The sequence below is a fragment of the Aquarana catesbeiana genome, linkage group LG13 (genome assembly GCF_042186555.1).
Source record: "Aquarana catesbeiana isolate 2022-GZ linkage group LG13, ASM4218655v1, whole genome shotgun sequence".
In the NCBI taxonomy this organism is placed as follows: Eukaryota; Metazoa; Chordata; class Amphibia; order Anura; family Ranidae; genus Aquarana; species Aquarana catesbeiana.
In genome coordinates, this window is record NC_133336.1 from 125,804,322 (window position 1) to 125,818,957 (window position 14,636).

A 14,636-nucleotide genomic window follows, 5' to 3' on the forward strand; every position below is an offset into this window, starting at 1 on the left:
TCATGATCCCATGCCTAAAATGTGCGTCTTTTCTCTCCATCTATTTTGATAGATGTAGGGAAAAGACACACAGTGTGTCAACATGTGCTATCTCCATCATGGGATATCAATGTACGCATTTTGTGGGTGCAACCCCTTCCTCGCAACTAAAGTAGATGAGAGGAAGGGGTTGCACCCACAAAACGCGTACATTGATATCCCATGATGGCTGATAGCACATGTTGACACACTGTGTGCATCTTCAAAATCTGGCTTTCAAATTACTTTAAAATTTATATAAAAAATTTAAAAATACCGACACCATTGAATTTTTCATTTTGGTTAGATTTTGGCTAAAACATCAATGATGTTGGTTAGTCTTTTTTTTAACATTATTGATGTTTTCCTTGACCCTCTTTAATTCACGATTGCACACCATTATTTCGCTGAACAGGATCTGTGCACTTGCACTGTTGAAGTGAGTTTCTTCTTCCACAACATCCACATCACCTAAAAAAAAAATACGCACGATGTATTATAAATATGCAGGCATAAACCTATAACCTGAAGCTGTGGTCTCAGACACTGACCTGTTGTGGTGACTATTTGCCCACTTCCTGAACCTCAGAAACCTAATTTTCCGGGTTTGTGGGGATTCCCCCTTCTTCAGGAGATGTGGGGTTCCTGGTGTCCTCAGATCTCCCGATTCTTTTCTCCCCTATGTGAATACAAAAAAAGTATACAAAAAAGGCACACAGATATTTGAGGCAAGAAATAGTAATATGAAACATTGCTCGGAAGTCCAATTTTCTCTGTTTTGGCAGAGTTCCAAGCTGAAGACATAATTTTTTTCCCTTTCCAAAGCTGGAATACTTACCTGTTTTGTTAAAGTTTCACACATGGAGAGACCCCTAGTATCCACTGGAGCACCTGCATGGGACACCATAGTTACATAGTAGGTGAGGTTGAAAAAAGACACAAGTCCATCAAGTCCAACCTATGTGTGTGATTATGTGTCAGTATTACATTGTATATCCCTATATGTTGCGGTCATTCAGGTGATTATCTAATAGTTTCTTGAAGCTATCAATGCTCCCCGCTGAGACCACTGCCTGTGGAAGGGAATTCCACATCCTTGCCGCTCTTACAGTAAAGAACCCTCTACGTAGTTTAAGGTTAAACCTCTTTTCTTCTAATTGTAATGAGAGAATAAGTTCAGTGCTTGCAACCTTTCCTCATAACTAAGATCCTCCAGACCCTTTATTAGCTTTGTTGCCCTTCTTTGTACTTGCTCCATTTCCAGTACATCCTTCCTGAGGACTGGTGCCCAGAACTGGACAGCATACTCCAGGTGCGGCCGGACCAGAGCCTTGTAGAGTGGGAGAATTATCGTTTTATCTCTTGCGTTGATCCCCCTTTTAATGCATGCCAATATTCTGTTTGCTTTATTAGCAGCAGCTTGGCATTGCATGCCATTGCTGAGCCTATCATCTACTAGGACCCCCAGGTCCTTTTCCATCCTAGATTCCCCCAGAGGTTCTCCCCCCAGTGTATAGATTGCATTCATATTTTTGCCACCCAAATGCATTATTTTACATTTTGCTACATTGAACCTCATTTGCCATGTAGTCGCCCACCCCATTAATTTGTTCAGGTCTTTTTGCAAGGTTTCCACATCCTGCGGAGAAGTTATTGCCCTGCTTAGCTTAGTATCGTCTGCAAATACAGAGATTGAACTGTTTATCCCATCCTCCAGGTCGTTTATAAACAAATTAAATAGGATTGGTCCCAGCACAGAACCCTGGGGAACCCCACTACCCACCCCTGACCATTCTGAGTACTCCCCATTTATCACCACCCTCTGAACTCGCCCTTGTAGCCAGTTTTCAATCCATGTACTCACCCTATGGTCCATGCCAACGGACCTTATTTTGTACAGTAAACGTTTATGGGGAACTGTGTCAAATGCTTTTGCAAAATCCAGATACACCACGTCTACGGGCCTTCCTTTATCTAGATGGCAACTCACCTCCTCATAGAAGGTTAATAGATTGGTTTGGCAAGAACGATTCTTCATGAATCCATGCTGATTACTGCTAATGATATTGTTCTTATTACTAAAATCCTGTATATAGTCCCTTGTCATCCCCTCCAAGAGTTTACATACTATTGATGTTAGGCTAACTGGTCTGTAATTCCCAGGGATGTATTTTGGGCCCTTTTTAAATATTGGTGCTACATTGGCTTTTCTCCAATCAGCTGGTACCATTCCAGTCAGTAGACTGTCTGTAAAAATTAGGAACAACGGTCTGGCAATCACTTGACTGAGTTCCCTAAGTACCCTTGGATGCAAGCCATCTGGTCCCGGTGATTTATTAATGTTAAGTTTCTCAAGTCTAATTTTAATTCTGTCCTCTGTTAACCATGGAGGTGCTTCCTGTGTTGTGTCATGAGGATAAACACTGCAGTTTTGGTTACTGAAGCCCCCCGATTCACTCGTGAAGACTGAGGAGAAGAATAAATTCAATACCTTCGCCATCTCCCCATCATTGTAACCAGATGTCCTTCCTCATTCTTTATGGGGCCAATATGGTCTGTCCTACCTTTTTTACTGTTTACATACTTAAAGAATTTCTTGGGATTTTTTTTGCTCTCCTCCGCTATGTGTCTTTCATGTTCTATCTTAGCTGTCCTAATTGCACCCTTACATTTCTTGTTGCATTCTTTATAAAGTCTGAATGCTGAGGATGATCCCTCAACCTCGTATTTTTTTGAAGGCCTTCTCCTTTGCTTTTATATGCATTTTTACATTGGAGTTAAGCCATCCAGGATTTTTGTTCGCTCTTTTAAATTTATTACCCAATGGGATACATTGGCTAATGCCCTTATTTAATATGCTCTTAAAGCAAACCCATCTCTCCTCCGTATTCTTTGTTCCTAAAATTTTATCCCAATTTATGCCTTTTAGCAAGGTTTGTAGTTTAGGGAAGTTGGCTCTTTTTGAAATTCAGTGTCTTTGTGTTCCCTTTCTGTTTCCTATTTGTGTGATTTATACTGAAACGAATTGACCTGTGATCGCTGTTACCTAAATTGCCCCGTATTTCCACATCCGTGATCAGGTCTGTATTGCTGGTAATCAGTAGATCCAGTAATGTTTTATTTCTAGTTGGTGCGTCTACCATCTGACCCATAAAATTGTCCTGCAAGACATTAAGGAACTGACGAGCCTTAAATGAATGCGCGGTTCCCTCCGCCCAGTCTATTTCTGGATAATTAAAATCCCCCATTATGATAACACTTCCCATCCTTGCTGCTAATCCAATTTGTGATAGGAGATCTGTCTCCACTTCCTCCCTCAGGTTAGGGGGCCTATAGCATACTCCCAGTATTATTTTCCCCTTAGCTTCATCCCTTTGGAGCTCTACCCATAAGGATTCCACCTCCTCTCTAGCTCCCTCAGTGATGTCATCTCTCACATTCGCTTGTACATTATTCTTGATATATAGGCATACCCCTCCCCCTTTTTTACCCTCTCTATCCTTGCGATATAAGGTATACCCTTGAATGTTTGCCAGCCAATCAAGAGAGCTGTTGAACCAGGTCTCTGAAATTCCCACAAAATCCAAATCCTCCTTGTACAACAGTATCTCTAGTTCACCCATCTTGTCCGCCATGCTCCTGGCATTGGTGAACATGCCACATAGTTTAGACCGGTCGCATATTGTCCTCGTATTGAGTGTTTCGAGATTGCAACTAGGACTTGCTATTATACTTACCTTGTGTTTTTGTGCTTTGGTCAACCTACCACTAATGCCCCCAATACTACCCTCTGGAATATCTTCCACGCTGGCTATCTCTGTCTCTGAACCCCCCCATCGCCTAGTTTAAAAACCCCTCTAACTTTTTGGCCATCTTCATTCCCAGCAGATCTGCACCCTCCTCATTTAGGTGCAGTCCGTCCCTTCTATAGTACCGGTTACCGACTGAGAAGTCGGCCGAGTCACCCAGGAACCCAAACCCCTCCTTGCTACACCAGCTCTTCAGCCACTTGTTTACTTCCCTAATCTCCCTTTGCCTTTCTGGTGTGGCTCGATGTACCGGTAGTATTCCTGAGAATACTACCTTGGAGGTCCTTTTCCTCAATTTAGCTCCTAAGTCCCTAAAATTGTTCTTTAGGACACTCCATCTGCCTCTGACTTTGTCATTGGTGCCAACGTGCACCATGACATCCGGGTCTTCCCCAGCCCCTCCCAGTAATCTGTCCACAAGATCCATGATGTGCCGAACCCGAGCGCCCGGTAGACAACATACTGTTCGGCGCTTCAGGTCTTGGTTACAGATTGCCCTCTCTGCCCTTCTAAGAATTGAGTCCCCTACCACCAGAATCTGTCTTTCCTTTCCCTTTGCTGCCCCCCCACTCTCACTGGAGGAGTTCTTCCCCTGGCAGCTAGGAGAGTCCCTCAGCTCCAGCAGTGCTGGTCCCTGACTGGTTTCACCAATGTCACTCAATGGAGCGTACTTATTGGGATGCTCCAGTCCTGGATCGGCCTCCCTGGCACTTCCCCCTCTACCCCTCCTGACTGTCTCCCATCTACTCTTTGCTAGTGCCTGCACCTCTTTGTCTCCACCCGCCTCTGTGCTGGCCCCTGCCGGCACCTGCCGTGTACGTTCCTGGCTCTCCTTTAGTATGGAGGGACTTCTCAGTGCTGACAGTTGCTTCCCCAGATTCAGAACCTGGGCTTCCAGGGAAACAATGTGCTTACATTTTGCACAGCAGTATTCGCCCTCGATCGGATGATCAAGGAACGCATACATGCAGCAAGATGTACAAAGAGTCGCCTCTCCACACCCGCCGGGCATCGTACCTATTAAATTTAGTGAGGATTTGGGACCCCGCCCCCTTACGACGTCATGGTCCCAGCATGCGCAGGGACTCTGGGGCCACGCCCCCTTATGACGCCAGAGTCCCTGCGCATGCTGGGACCATGACGTCGTAAGGGGGCGGGGTCACCGCCTATATAAATGGCTCCGCAGCTCGCACACAGCATTCAAGCCGGAGAGAGCGTCGTGTCAACATCGGGGAAGAAGAGAAGAGGCGGCGAGACAGCGGCGGCAAGACAGCGGCGGCAAGACAGCGGCGGCAAGACAGCGGCAGCAGACCGGGCCCCTCGCTGGCAATAGAGCTGGAAGAAGATAGCGGCGGGGCCCGGGAGAAGAGGCCGAACACCGGGAGAAGAGAAGAGGCCGAACACCGGGAGAAGTCGGAAGGAGACCCCCCGAAGTCGGAAGAAGACCCCGGAGCTGACTAATAAATTACTCTTAAAACCTGTGTACTGTGTTTTTTTTATATTGACACTTTTCCCTAGGTGAATGGGTAGGGGTACCATGTACCCCAAACTCATTCACACAGGGTGGGGGGCCGGGATCTGGGGGCCCCCTTATTAAAGGGGGCTCCCGGATTCTGATAAGCCCCCCGCCCGCAGACCCCGACAACCAACGGCCAGGGTTGTCGGGAAGAGGCCCTTGTCCTCATCAACATGGGGATAAGGTGCTTTGGGGTGGGGGGGCCCCCGCAGGGCGCCCCCCTCCCCCAAGGCACCCACCCCCCCATGTTGAGGGCATGCGGCCTAGTACGGCTCAGGAGGGGGGGGCGCTCCAATTTTTCGGCGTAGGGGGGTTCCCCTTACAATCCATACCAGACCTAAGAGCCTGGTATGCTCCTGGGGGGGAACCCACGCCGGTTTTTTCATTTAAAATTTGGCGCGGTGTTCCCGCCTCAGGATTCATACCAGACAGCTGTCAGCACTGCCTGTCACTCATCGCGGGAGGAAAACAAAGTTTTCCTTTCCCGATGAGTAAGCCAGCGCGACATGCACAGTACCCTGTCGCCGAGAACCAGCGCGATGGTATCGCGCTGGAAACACAATCTCGCGGTCAGGTACTGTAACAGCTAGCTTCCTGGCACTAATACTCAAGACAATACACAGGTACACAACAAGACAATACCCAGGTACTCACAGACCTACGTGCAATCGCAGAACAGTCGCAGACCTACATGCACTCGCAATACTCAAGTATACAGTACACAATACACAAGTACTAACGATCCACACACACTACTCAGAAAACACTCAGGTACTCACACTACACAGGTACTATGACCCCTGTTATAATTTCCTGTTTTAAACTCTGTTTTTTAACTCACCATATATACCAGTTCCACTTACACAAAGTTCCACAGCCTCAGACTGAGCACGCTCAGAATGAGTTCTACACAGAGTTATATAGGCACCTGTGAGCAATTAACCACCCCCCTTAATTGATAGCCTGAAGGAACCAGAGAAAAAAAAAAGCTATTTAAAAAGTGACAGAAAAAGGTGATTGAAAAACTAAAAGGAAAAGCCCCAAAAATGCAGCCCAGCAAACAAAAAGCAAGACTTGTTCACTCTTCCTCTGGTTTTTAACTCACCACTTATACCAGTTCCACTTACACAAAGTTCCACAGCCTCAGACTGAGCACGCTCAGAATGAGTCCTACACAGAGTTATATAGGCACCTGTGAGCAATTAACCACCCCCTTAATTGATAGCCTGAAGGAATCAGAGAAAAAAAAAAGCTATTTAAAAAGTGACAGAAAAAGGTGATTGAAAAACTAAAAGGAAAAGCCCCAAAAATGCAGCCCAGCAGACAAAAAGCAAGACTTGTTCACTCTCCCTCTGGTTTTTAACTCACCACTTATACCAGTTCCACTTACACAAATTTCCACAGCCTCAGACTGAGCACGCTCAGAATGAGTCCTACACAGAGTTGTATAGGCACCTGTGAGCAATTAACCACCCTCCTTAATTGATAGCCTGAAGGAATCAGAGAAAAAAAAAAAAAGAAAAAAGCTATTTAAAAAGCGACAGAAAAAAGTGATTGAAAAACTAAAAGGAAAAGCCCCAAAAATGCAGCCCAGCAAACAAAAAGCAAGACTTGTTCACTCTCCCTCTGGTTTTTAACTCACCACTTATACCAGTTCCACTTACACAAAGTTTCATAGCCTTAGACTGAGCACCCATAAAAAGGGTGTTCTGGTGTCCCACACTAGTGCTCCTGTGTCCAGATGTGTAAACAGTTGATGAGTGTCCTCTCCTTACACTGAATCAAGTTACAAACACATCTAGACAACAATGTACTAAACTTCTTTTCATACAAATAGGCATAAACAAATGTAGTTAACCTGCATCTGCTAAAAATGTCGTATTAGTGGATGAACGAACGATGTTTAATAAGAACGATTACTGTGCCCACGAACCTCAAACTTGCCATTTTAAACTGTACAACAGTAAAGAAAAGCACATGGAGCAGCACTAAAGTAAGAATAATAATAATAATAGGAACACACGACAAATACTTCCTTTTTAGAAGCAGTTTCCTGATCCTTCTGTACTGATCGTGGTCCCTCAATTTAAGGCCTAACCAGCGTTTCCACAATTGCTCCTTGGATCGTCGTACCCCAAAATTCCTGTGCAGACTTCTCACAACTTTAGTCACGATCTTGGCCTTTCTCACATTTGGGTTTGTGTAAGGTCCATACTTCCCATCATAGTCTGCCCTCTTCAAGATGTCCACCATCTCCTCTATCTCTACAAAGGACATATTTGAGGCCTCATATCTCCTCCTGGACCGGGAGCTGCCTTGCTCCGAGCTTTCCTCCTCGTTGCTGCTCTCTGCATGCACCTGCTGCCTCTCCGCCATGTGCTCTTCCATTGCGCTGAAAGAGAAGGAGCGGGGAATACACTAGAAAGAAGGTCAGGGGCAGAGTTTCACGCATGTGCAGTGTATATAAAGCATAACATGCGTGCGTCGTATGTATGATCTGTGAGCGGAGGACGGAGTATCATAAGCACCGATCGTGCAAACCAAGGTACAATTTTAACTTGGGGCATCAGTGGTTAGTGGCCTATACTGCTTATAGAATTGAGGCCTATATTGGGACAAGATTAGGAGAGTTTAGCCTGACATTAGGGTTTGTCTTGTGTTGTGTCTTGCATAGAAAATGGATACATTTACAGACCCAGACTTCCTGCCAAACTTCATAGACAGGTACAGGGAGCTGCCATGTCTCTGGCAAGTCAAAAACAGAGAATACTCCAATAAGCTAAAGAGGAAGGCAGCGCTGGAGCAACTGTTAGAACCGGTGAAGCCGGTGAAGGCCAAAATTGGTGGCCTGAGGAGCACATATAATAGGGAGCACAAGAAGGTCCAGGATCTACACTTCCTTCCACACTTCCTTCCTCATCAGATGAGGCTTCAGATGGGCAACTTGGACCTTCCACCCAGGAAGATGTGGAGGAGCCCAGCTTGAGCCAGGTATAGCATTGTTCAACATATTTCTTGTCAAAAATTTAATGATGTTAACTAGATGCTATTATTGAACACTAATTTCTGATTTAACTAATTGGTTTACATATCAATAGACAATAGTAGCCAAAAATTATTGGGACAAGAATGAAAAATGCTGGGGTCAGAATGATAGTCTTTTCTATTTGGTAAGATAGAGTCATGAGCTCTAAATTGTGTGTGATTGATGACCAAAATACTGAAACTATGTACCATTTTCATACACAGGAAAGTCTCAGCCAGGAGGAGGCCATAGAAAGTCTCAGCCAGGAGGTGGCCGTGAAAAGCAGCCTGACCGAATCCCAGGTTCCTCCCCTCTGCCTTCCAAAAAAAGGACCAGGAAGGAGAGGAACCTGGAGGAGTCAGTGACTACTTTAATTTGCCAGACTACTGCGGTCCTCACAACAACCCCTGGTGGCCCCGAGTCGTATGGCTGTCTGACAACCAGTAAACCTGAACAAATGGAGGAGGGCCAACGCCTCATCTATAAGGAGATAATACTTCAGGCCCAAAACAAGGCGATGAGGGGTCAACTCACAACTAAAAGCCACCTGTGTGAGTTGGACCATACTACTCCTCCACCACCTCCAGCAACACCTTCAACACCACAGCCACCCAACCCACCACAGCAGCCTGGAAAGAAGCGTTGAAGGAAGTGTTGAGAATGATGGCCTGGGTTTGGTGTGGTCTGGCAAAAGATGTAGGCTGTTGTAAGACCACAGCCTCGGGACATATATGTCATCTGCTGCTGCTCCTGATCTCTCGGAGTCCTGGACTGCATTGTGCTCCCTATTAAATGGACTCCTCAGGTTATCAACTTGGACAGTCAAATAACTGATGTCTGCCCAGGAGTACAAAGGCTTCACCAATTCCAACTGTTTCTCCAGCGTGCCTTCCTCTGTATTTTTTTAGGACCCCTAATAAATTTAAAATGTTTGTTTTGACAAATACTTGGCTATGTGTTTTACTTCAAAAAGGACAGTTTGTGAGTAGGCAGGCACATTTCAAAAATGCAATGTCAAATTAACAAGGGAAACCAACACCAACCAACCTATTTGAGGTAAAAAAGTACAAGATAATAATGGTGTTGTGGTAACTTGACACACAAAACGACAAATAATATTATGGAGAGCACTATAAAAAAAAAATAAAAAAAAGATTCTGGAGATCTGGAGAAATGAGAAATCTGGAAAAATGAGAAAAAAAATGAGATCACTATAAAAAATTAAAAAAAAATATTTTTCTGGAGATCTTGATAAAAAACAAAAAAAACAAAGATTATTCATGGGATCACAAGAAATAATAAAAATTCTGTTTGTCAGAACTCTGTGTGAATATCAGCAGCAAAGCAACTTCATTATTCTAGCATTATAAAGAAGAAGAGAATGCACTGCATTGGAAGATTTCAAAATTTGCAGCGTGACAAATGTGCTCTCTCTATTACAAACGCTAGTTTTACAAGACCGAGCACTTCCGTCTCGTACTTGATTCTGAGCATGTGTGGATTTTTGTGCGCGGAATTGTGTACATACGATCGGACTATCCGACAACAAAGTTTTGTTGCCGGAAAATTTGAGAACCTGCTCTCAAACATTTGTGTGTGGAAATTCCGACAGCAAATGTTCGATGGAGCATACACACGGTCGGACTTTCCGACAACAAGCTCACAACGAACATTTCCCGTCGGAAAGTTCGATCGTGTGTACGCGGCATTAGTCGGACAAAAACTATACAATTTACAATATTTAATAATGCTTACAGTAAACTCTAGAATCTATTACAAAGTTAAGGTACTAGTTATAATAAACCTGCTTAGCCTATAAACCTGTATTTCTACATGTAAAATACACATGAACAATGTAACAATATCAACCTTTCAACAATTCCCATTTTATTTACTAATTGTTGAAAAGATAATTTTAGCCTGTTTTTACCATTCTAGTGTATATCTTGATTTACCTTCTGCATTTCATTTTACCTAAAACAAATCAGAAAATGTCTGTTTAATGTGACGTCTGCAGATTATGCGGAGAGAGGAATGTTTTCTGTAAAAGAACACGCTGCATTAATTGCCTTCTTTGTGATGTGAAAAGGTTGAATTAGCTGTGAGTGTTGCTTAGAATAACTGTACCCACCTACACACATCATTTACAGACCTATTCTTTTGTACTGAAGGCAACCAAGGCGTTTGATTTTCCTAACTAGTTATTTGGGCTGTGTTCATAACCTGGTTTAAACAATTTCACAGTGGTAACTAACATTTCTAAAGAAGAACGTAGGATTAAAGTGCATCGGGAACAGAGAACAATTTGCACACATTTATAAAGCTTCTGGAACAAATTTTTCTTGTGATGTTGCCAGCAACAATGGCACAGTATTTCCGGCCACCTCCAGGATGACTCACTGAGCTCTCTGCTGACTTAATTTATCAAGGGATTCACAGCCCTGTTCCAAACAAGCCAGGTGTATTTTTCCACAGAAAATTGCATAAGCACAGTTGGGAAACTGCTACTTCAATAACTTTGGTAGTTAAGATCACAGCAAAATGAGATCTCACTCAGAGTTGTCATGTTTTACATTATGGAGAATGCTGCAAGAGGAAAGAGACTCTTGTTTGCCATTGTGTCGCTACAGGGGTGGGTAGTACTATGAACGCTAATTGTAAGATCTGAATTTTGGGAGTGCAAGAAATATGTCAGTGATTGACTGAACTTTCCATCCATAAAAAAAAAAAAAAAATTGCAGTTTTAACCACTTGCCTACTGGGCACTTAAACCCCCCTCCTGCCCAGACCAGCTTTCGGTGCTCTCACACTTTGAATGACAATTACTCAGTCATGGAACAAAGAAGAAATACCCCCCTCAGTGGGACTTTGACAGACCATCAACTCTTTATGATAAAAAATATTGTATTTAATGATATACAGTAAAAAGACGAGAAGCGTCTACATGATACAAAAATACATAACATAAAGAAACAAGGCAAGAAATATACAGATATGAATCATCATGTCATATGTACTCTCCTAAGGGTAATATACCCTAATACCCAATACTCAACATTTGACATGATGGAGGTCTCCTTCTTCATTACTCAGTCATGCAACACTGTACCCAAATTAATTTTTTGTCCTTTTTTTCATACAAATAGAGCTTTCTTTTGGTGGTATTTGATCACCTCTGGGTTTTTTTTTTTTTTTGCGCTATAAATGAAAAAAGAGCAAACATTTTGAAAAAAAAAAAAAACGCATTTTTCTTAGTTTCTGTGATAAAATTTTGCACATTATTAATTTTTCTTAATAAATTTTGGCCACAATTTATACTGCTACATATCTTTGGTAAAAATAACCCAAATTAGTGGATATTATTTGGTCTTTGTGAAAGTTAGAGAGTCTACAAGCTGTGATGCAAATCATAAAAAAACATTACATCTGATGTACTGACGGCCTATCTCATTTCTTGCGACCCGAACAAGCCAGGAAAGCACAACTACCCCCCAAATGACTCATTTTTTGAAAGTAGACATTCCAAGGTATTTAGTAAGATGCATGGTGAGGTTTTTGATGTTGTCATTTTTTCCCACAATTCTTTGCAAAATGAAGATTTTTTTTTTCACAAAATTGTCATTGTAATAGGTTTATTTCTCTCACATGACATGTGTATACCACAAATAACACCCCAAAATAATTCTGCTACTCCTCCTGAGTATTACGATACCACATGTGTGGGACTTTTCACAGCCTAGCCACATAGAGAGGCCCATCATGCAGGGAGCACCGTCACGTGTTCTAGGAGTATAAATTACACATCTAACTTGTTGACTACCTATTACAGTACAAATACCCCCCTAATGACCCCTTTTTTGAAAGTAGACATTAGAAGGTATTTAGTAAGATGCATGGTGAGGTTTTTGATGTTGTCATTTTTTCCCACAATTCTTTGCAAAATGAAGATTTTTTTTTTCACAAAATTGTCATTGTAATGCCCCGCACACACAGTCGGATTTTCTGACGGAAAATGTGCGATCGGAAAATCCGACCGTGTGTGGGCTCCATCAGACTTTTTCCATCAGATTTTCCGACACACAAAGTTTGAGAGCAGGCTATAAAATTTTCCGACAACAAAATCCGATCGAGTCAATTCCAACCGTGTGTGGACAATTCCGACGCACAAAGTGCCACGCATGCTCAGAAGAAATTCAGAGACAGCTCGGTCTGGTAAAATTAGCGTTCAGAATGGATAGAGCACTTTCGTCAGGCTGCAATGTTAAAAATTGTTTAATGCAGCGCACTCTCTTCTTCTTTATAATGCTAGAAGAATGAAGCAGTTTTGCTGCTCATATTCACACAGAGTTCTTACAAACTTATTTCTTTATTATTTATCGTGATCCCCTCAATATATTTTGATTTGTCACATCTGAAAAAATTATTTTAACGTTATTTTTTTGTTTTGTATTTTTTCAAGGCTGATTTTTTTTTTTTGGGGCTTGTATTTGTTTCAAGGCTGATGGTTTTTTTTGTTTTTTTTGTTTTCCTTCAGAATATTTTTGTGTGTGTTTTGTGTGTCAAGTTATCATAATACCATTATTATCTAGTATTATTTAATCTCAAGGAGATTGTTTGGTGTTGGTGTCCCTTGTTAATTTCACATTGTATTTTTGAAATGTACCTGCCTCCTCACAAACAAACTGTCCTTTTTGAAGGAAAACACACATAGGCGAGTATAATTGAAACAAAAATTCCTTTATTAAGGGCTCAGAACCAAACAAAGAGGGAGGCAACACTGGAGAAACAGCAGAAATTGGCAAAGACTTTGACCCCCAGGGCAGACATCAATTATTTTCCTGCAAAATTGGTGGCCTGAGGAGTCCATATCTAAGGGAGTGCAGTCTGGTCCAGAAGTCCCAGAGATCCGGAAAGCAGCAGATGACATCTATGTCCCCAGGCTGTGGTACTACAAGAGCCTGCATATTTTGCCAGACCAGACTGAACCTAGGTCATCACTCTCTGGTCTTCCTTCCACGCTTCCTTCCCAGCTGTGGCTCTGGTGTTGGAGATGTGGCAGGAGGAGGAGTAGGACCTGGAGGAGGAGTAGGACCTGGAGGAGGAGGAGGAGGAGGACCATGGGTGAGGTGACAAATGTGGGTTGCACATGTGAGTTGGCCCCTCAACCCCTTATTTAGAGCTTCCAAAATTAAAAACTCACATAGGAGTCGTTGGCCCTCCTCCATCTGCATCATTTTGCATGCAGTTATGCCAGCAAAGTCCTCCTCCACACTGTGAGGTGTTCTGAGGGCCTCAGTAGCCTTCCAAAAGAGGCCTATGGCAGCCTCCTCCAGGTTACTCCTCTTCCTGCCACTTTTTTATTGAAGGTGTAGGGTAGGGACCTGGGTATCGGGCAGCCTGCTTGGCCCGACCTCCTCCTGGCTGAGACTTCCCTGTGTATGAAAAAGGGACATGGTTTTAGTTTTTGCATCATCAATCACAATCATAAATTAGTACTCCTAACTAACATCTATTTAACATCATTGATTGGACAACCAGAAATATTTAGAAGAATGCAATACCAGGCTCAAGCTGGGCTCCTCCACATGTTGCCGCCTGGAAGGCCCAGGTTGGGCGTCAGAAGCCTCAGCTGGGGGGGAAGGAAGCGTGGAAGGAAGAGTGGAGAGTGCTGGCCTGGGTTCAGTCTGACCTGCCAGAAAATGCAGCCTGTCATAGTACCACAGTCTGGGGATATAAATGTCATCTGCAGCTCCTGAGCTCTGGGAATCCTGGACCTTCTTGTGCTCCCTTAGATAAGTGCTCCTCAGGCCACCAATTAGGATCTTCAAATAGATAATGTCTGCCGTGGAGATCACCGACTTCACAAATTGCAGCAATTTATCCAGCGCTGCCTTCCTCTTTGTTTGGTTCTTATATTCAGGGTGGTTTATCTGCCACAGACAGGGCAGCTCCCTGAACATATCTATGAAGATTGGCATAAAGTCCCGATCCTTCAAGATATCCATTTTCACTGCAAGACACAACAAAAGACAAACCCTAATGTCAGCCTAAAGTCTTCTAAACTTGTGCAAATACAGGCCTCAATCTAGGAGCAGTATAAGCCCAATGTTAAATCTTACCTTCGCTATCACGATCGGCGCCTCCGTTACTCCTTCCTCCGCTCACAGATTGTACGTACTACGCATGCGTGTTACGCTTTATAGATACTGCGCATGCGTGAAACTCCGCCCGCCCCTGACGTTCTTTCTAGTCTATTCCCCGCCCCTTC

At 43.4% G+C, this 14,636-nt stretch overlaps 1 long non-coding RNA gene across 1 annotated transcript in view; it reads right to left on the minus strand.

Annotated features, from left to right (window-relative positions):
* Window positions 1-209: 209 nt before the first annotated feature.
* The window catches only part of LOC141117769 (uncharacterized), a 30,563-nt gene continuing 16,136 nt past the window's right edge, over window positions 210-14,636 (minus strand). The window contains exons 2-3 of the long non-coding RNA XR_012237209.1: window positions 570-697; window positions 210-489 (exon numbers count right to left, since the gene is read on the minus strand). This is a non-coding gene — a long non-coding RNA (uncharacterized lncRNA). The remainder of the gene's footprint in view (window positions 490-569; window positions 698-14,636) is intronic.